Below are 6377 nucleotides of genomic sequence, written 5' to 3' on the forward strand. Positions count from 1 at the left end.
TTAGGGCTTGGGGAAAAATTCCTTTCATACAAAAATGACTCTGTATTCACATAGAGCATAGTACACCCTCCTTTTGGCTGATAACTAACTACAGTTCTATACTGGGAAAGACTTCAAGAGGTTTTGCAGCGAATTATGGGATAATTCATGTTGGTTTTTCTCATTTTCCTCTTCTTTTTTTGAAAGTTGTTTTTTTAAAAAAGTGGTATCTACTCCCTTTTTTTATTGAAGTATAGCTGGAGCTAACCTTTAGATTTCAGAGGCAGAAGCCTGGCAGCATCATTTATGTTCATCTGGTGCATGAAAGCTGAGAATATGATTATTTTATGGGGGGAGGCATGGATCTCTCATCCCCTCCCTATTTCCAGTGGCCCTGCTATGAGAATATGATTATTTTATGGGGGGAGGCATGGATCTCTCATCCCTTCCCTATTTCCAGTGGCTCCGCTATCAAATGTTAGAGCCTTTACAGGTTGGAAGCAACAAAACCTGCAAATGCCTCAATGCCCGTGTTTCCTCCTAAGGCTTACAGAACACCCTGATGTTGTAGGTGCATACTTATTTTCTTCTTTTTTTTCTCCCTTGGTTCCCATATCACATTTAATTTGAATCCTTTCACATCTTCCAGCTGCTAAAATAGGATAGGCAAACAAGCAGCTTGAGAACTCCAGAAGACACGCAGGACATGCAATATGTATAATTATAACACAGTAGGTGGCACTCTTCCCTTTAAATCCTAAAGCAGTGCCTTGGAGCTGTGCTGCCATACTTGTCATGTTGCAATCAAGACCCAAAACCAAAGCATCGTTTACCACGGACAATTAAAGATCCCTTAACACTGTATAAACATGAACATTCAGTTATTTCCACGATCATAGGTAATGGTTTAGTTGTCTTATAAGACAACACATAAAGAAAATAAAGACATGCAAACTGCGGCCTGTCAGGTTTGCACTTGAACTAGGGAAGTCCACTTCTTCCTTCACAAACCCTATGCACATCTAAGCTGTTCCTCACTCAAGAGACTGGTGTGACAGGCCAAAAATAAAAATATTCCTATAGAGAGGTGTGAGGCTCAGGCCCAGCGTTTCCTGCAGCTGCTTGTTTCTGCCTGTGAACACTGTTCATGTTTGCTGTATGCTGTTGATCAGCAGCTGGACTCCATGCTACTACTGACTGTATCTTACTGCCAAAACGATCCCTGTGTATGCCTCTCACACCTCATAGTCCCAATACACAGAATTAATGAGCACAGAAAGCTCAAATGGTCATCAGTAAAAAAGCATTGCTTATGACTCTTATTTTTCTGTTGCCCTATCAAGACAAAGCTTGTCACAATTTGTCAGACATAACTTGCTCCATAGGTCTGACTTAACACTGAAGGTCGATCCAAAGCGAATGTACACCACCATAGCTTCAGGTCCTCATCAAGTATTGATTCCCAACAGAAAACAGTATTTTTAGACTAGGGCCTAAACATGAAAAAAAGTCCCTATTTGAGTAATATTTCAGCAACTGCCTTTACTGTCAGAAAATTGCACAGGCAAGCAAGGCTTCACTGGGTGAGCAAAGCTTACTTGGGTCAATGAGACTGGGAAGGATAAGGGCTAAAGATTTACCTCCTCAATAAATTAAGGGTAGGAGGTAAAATACTGCAACATCTGTATCAAATTAGGATAGTCAAAACTTCTGGTTTAGTTTGGTTCAACTTCTCTCTAGTATATGCTGCATCTAATAAAGATGAATGTTATTTTCCAGAATTTACCCAGTTTGTTTTCAGCACTCTGCTATAGTGTATGGGAATCAGGTACTATACACAAAACATTTATTTGAGTAGTATAACAATGTGTTCTTGCAAACAAGTTGGATGGGAGGCATGTATTAGCTCAGGTCAATTTAATCCTAAAACATTTTATGTCTCCCCTGCTGTAAACCATGTGAACTCCTTTCATGTGTATTTATGTATGGCTCTTCAAAACAAGATGACAAATTTCCCCTTCCCTTTACAAAACATACACAAGCAAGTTCACAATCACCTACTTCCTTTTCAATGCAAACAGTTCTAGTCTGGATTTATCACAGGTCATTAATTTGATCTCTCTCCTTTCCATTTTTATTTTCTTTTCAAAAATTCAATGAAGGCAACTCCTCATCCTTAGCCTGAACTATTTCCTTCTCCAGTCTTAAACTCCAATAACTGTGATCCTCTATTTACAAATATTAAGAGGGGACTACGGCTAATAAGTCATTTTCACCTTCAAGTAGCTAGAGATGTTAGCTAGCTGTGTTTCTCATAGATGTTAGTGCCCAATTATTTTTTAGTTCAAGTATTATGAGTTCAGTTGATAACGTTCGTTTTGCCGTTAAATAATATACAGTTTTAATGTAGACTGAGAATACATAGAACATCTGTGACCACACAATTCATCTTTCCTGAAAGTATTCACCCATGCTTCAAGCATTTGATTCCTACTACATGAACAGCAAATATTGCAAATATACTTTATGGTATTACTTACTATTTTAAAATTCATTTAGCATTCAGACAGAAAACTCATCTGGACATTCTGCTCCTGAACTACCATGAAAGCCAGAGATTTTTTTCAACTGAAGTGTGGTGGAGAACAGAGATCAACGTTTTTATGCACAGGAAATTGTTTGGCTTTAACGAGAGTCAGTATATATTCTCTTTTTCTTACACCCTATGAGAAGCTACCATATTAAAAAATGGTTCCTTTTAGATAAAAATATACCCTGGACAGTAAAAAAAGCACAGTTGCCAAGGCGTTTCAAAGAGTGACAAACCTTCCCAATGTTTCTGAAGCTAGTATTTGTTTTCAACCACATGAGGCAATTCTATGAAGAAAGGGGTTTGCTGGAGGAGACCCAAATTTCCTCACAATATGCTACATTAGTCTCTTTAAAAAAAAAACAGCAAAAAAACAGAAGTTAACCAGAGCAAGATCATTTTGCTTTTCTGGTCTGAAAACAAATGGCAAATGAAGCCCTGAACATAACAGCTGCGTATATCTTACTCTGAGAGAAATGCCACAGGCTCCTCAAAATCTCCATGACTTCTGTCATTAAAAGAGCCTGACTGCTGGACTTTCTCACATTGATGTCAAAGGATTTACCTGTCAAGCAAAGACTACTTAGATGAGAATGGCTCACTGGCTGACACTTAGATTAAATGAATGCAAACCAAAAGCTGCCACAGAACTAATTTTTGCAAAGACAGTGGGAAATTTTGCCTGTAGCTACTATCTTTGAGGTTAGCTTAATAATTAATATCATTGCTGGATGATACTAAACAAAAATTAGCAGAATCTATGTCAATAATAAGCCATCGCATGCAGCCTGTGACAAAATGGTTGTGGACATTTAGCTCTTCGTTATTTACAACACCTGCAAGCCGTGTGTGCTCGTTTGGATGATCAAGCATTCACCTTGCGGAGTCAGGTATTAGCATCTTTTACACTTTATCACTGAGATGACTAACGCCTTTATTTTAACCGTTCTATTAGTGAAATAATCTTCTGTCTACAGAAGCTAGAAATCCGCGCTGCACAGACGCTGGCACAAGCGCGCATGTTTACAAACTTCAAAAGCAGCAATTAGCTCGGGAGAGGAACAAACAAATTTCCCTCTGAACAAGCGGTCGAGGTTAGAAAAAGAGCCATTTGCCTAAGGAAAACGCAGCAGTTACTGCCTTGCGACTCACCCTGGGAAGAGCCCGGCAGGACACAGGCGGTGGCGGCGGGCAGAAGGGCATCTCTGCTGCGACTGACCGGGCTGCAGCCTCAGCCCCGCTTCTCCTGCCAGCCCCCATCCGCACGCCGGCCGGAGCCACCCCCGGGAAACGCATCCCTCGGGCGGGAAGGAGGGAGGGAAGGAAGTGGCGGTGGAACAGGCGAGCCCTCGCAAGGCGCAGGTACTTTCTCCACGCGTGGTGAAGGAGACCCAAACTTTTCATCGCCCTCCCCGGCGGCGGAGCGCGGGGTGGTGCTGACCCTCAGCCGGTCCCAGGGGCTGCCCGAGCCGTCGCTCCCCCACCTTCCCGCACCTCGGCTCTGAGTCCCCAGCTCCCCGCCGGCAGGAGCAGAGCTCGGGGAGCGTGCGGGCTCCCGCTCATGCTACGGCTCCTAACACACCTTGCCCTCAGCTAGGAGCCTTCCCTGCCCGTGCATACACGGGGACGGGTGTGTGTGTGTGTATAGGGGGAAATACTCCGCTCCTCAGCATCCTTTCCCCTCAGCAGCATACACTCCCCTCCTCAGCACCAGCGGCATGAAGGCGCCCAGCTCCCGGCCCCCGTCCGGCCTCCCCGCCAGCTCGCAGCCCCTCTGGGAGCGCTGGCCGAACAGGAACTCCTTTGTGCCGGCCGGCCGTGTTATTCCCCCTTACAAAAACTTTCTCTTTTCCGCCGTTTCGCCCGGCTCCCCCGGGGCCGGAGGAAGGAGACGGGCTGAAGGAGCGGCAGTGCGAGGGCACGGGCGGAGGGAGAGGAGCTGGGCTGCCCTGCGATGCTCCCGGCCTGCCAGGCCGCCCCGAGGGATCCGCTCTCCCTGGGCTCGGCACCGGGGTCAGCCCACCTGCCTGCGCTCAGCGGCCGGGGAGAAGCGGCGGGAAGAGCTACCGGCCCGCGGGAGAGAGGCTGACGGCGTCTGGCAGAAAGGGGCGGGGAACAGCCCTGCCCAAGAGCCACCCTTCTTCCCGGGGCTGCGGGAGGGTAGCCGGCAGCCGCCCTTCTCCGCGGCCGGAGCGGAGGGGAAGGCGGCTGCCGTCCGCGGGAAGCAGGCGGGGAGGGGAGCCCGCGGCCCCAGCCCACGATCGCGAACAAAGCCCGCGGAAGCGCCGGGAGCTGCGCCGCGGAAGAAGTTTCCTCGGTTCCCGGCCCCTTCCCGCAAAACGCAACCTCAGCCTCGGGGAAAAAATAAATAAATAAATAAATAAAGTAAAATAAATCAACCGCAGCCCAACTACCCCGCATGGGAGAGCGGAGACCGCGGGATTACGCCTGTGCACAGAGCGCCCACATTGTCCCTGTAACAAAGACACCCCCGCCCCCCCCCCCCCCCCAAGCCCCACACGATGCCCAGCGGCCCCGGGGTGAGCGGGCGGTGGTCCCGGCCCCGGCGTCTCGCGGCGCCCCGGCGGGCGCGACCCCCCCACCGACAGCCCGCTGCGAGCAGCGCCCGCGGCTGGGGAGGCGGAGAGGAGCCCGAACACCGCACATGCAAGCCGTGCCAAAGGCCAGGGAGGAAGGGTAACACGTTAAGCGGTTGGGGGAGATAAGAAAAAGAATTAGAAAAGAAAGGCGAAGCCACGACATGCCTGGAAAGTGGCAAGAGCAAGCACAGCGTGTGCACTTGCAGGCGGCTCTTCTCCTCCCTAGGCGCTGCAAACGCCGTCGAGAAAGAAAGCAGCAGCCGGCCTTAAACCACACACCACCCTCGCTCCTCCCGAGCCTGCCGGGGCGCCCCGGGAGCCTTTCTTTTCGAGCAACCCCAAAACATCAGTAGGTATACGGACGGGGGAGTACTGTACCTTTTCGGTGCATGTATCTAGGCAGCTAGAGGACAGAACTAGCTGATGTAGTGTCCCATTTAGTAATCCATTTAAGGGGATCTCTCTGGGAAACTGGAGCCACTCTCTCCTTTGCAATCCTTTGTCATTACTACATGTGTGCTTCCCGGGGGATAGAATATTTAATATTTCTACTTTCTGAATTGCAAATGCAATTTGTTCATCTCCAATGATGGGCGAAAAGAGGGGAGGGAACAGGGAGAAGAATAAGGAAAAAAAAAAGCGTTAGCAACTCCTCTCCAGACCCAAATTCCACTACGGTTCCACTCCAGTAAGTCCCCTTCAGTCGCGCCTCGGGAGGTAAGTCATTGCGGGGTCTCTTCCTGCTCCCTCTCTACCAGAAGCGCTCCCGGTGGGACGGCTGCTTCAGGAAAACTCCTAGGCTGGAGGCACTCGCCGTGCCGCGGCAGGAAGGCGCAGTCGCTCCTCGCCCCGGGCTGCCGGGCATTGAACTGTGCGCGGCGAGGACGGGGTAGCCGCTCTCTCCCGCTGCCTGCCGCTGCTGCCGCTGCCCTGCCTCCCCTCGGCGCCCGCCTCCCTGCCCCTGGAGGCGGCTCCGCCGGCGGAGGCGGAGACAAAGCCCGGGACTGGACCGCGGCGGGCGGGCGGGCGCGCCCCGCCCCACCCCGCCCCACCCCGCCGGGCGGTGCCTCCGAGGGGGCGGTGCTGGCGGGCGCGGGGCGGGGCCTCGGCGGCGTCGGGCGCGGGGCGGGGCCGGCGGTAACAACCGCGAGCTGCCGCCCATCGGTGCGGGCGGCTCCTCGTTCCCGTGCTGGGTGCCGGCGACACCT

General features: G+C 50.4%; 1 protein-coding gene across 4 annotated transcripts in view; it reads right to left on the reverse strand.

Moving 5' to 3' along the window:
• The window catches only part of SEMA6A (semaphorin 6A), a 115430-nt gene extending 109331 nt beyond the window's left edge, over nt 1-6099 (reverse strand). For all 4 annotated transcript variants that reach the window (XM_074855841.1, XM_074855839.1, XM_074855838.1 and 1 more), the window contains exon 1: nt 5548-6099. The gene's annotated coding sequence lies outside the window, so the exon portion shown is untranslated. The remainder of the gene's footprint in view (nt 1-5547) is intronic.
• Between the last annotated feature and the right edge of the window lie 278 nt (nt 6100-6377).

Source organism: Strix uralensis, chromosome Z (genome assembly GCF_047716275.1).
Source record: "Strix uralensis isolate ZFMK-TIS-50842 chromosome Z, bStrUra1, whole genome shotgun sequence".
Classification (NCBI taxonomy): Eukaryota; Metazoa; Chordata; class Aves; order Strigiformes; family Strigidae; genus Strix; species Strix uralensis.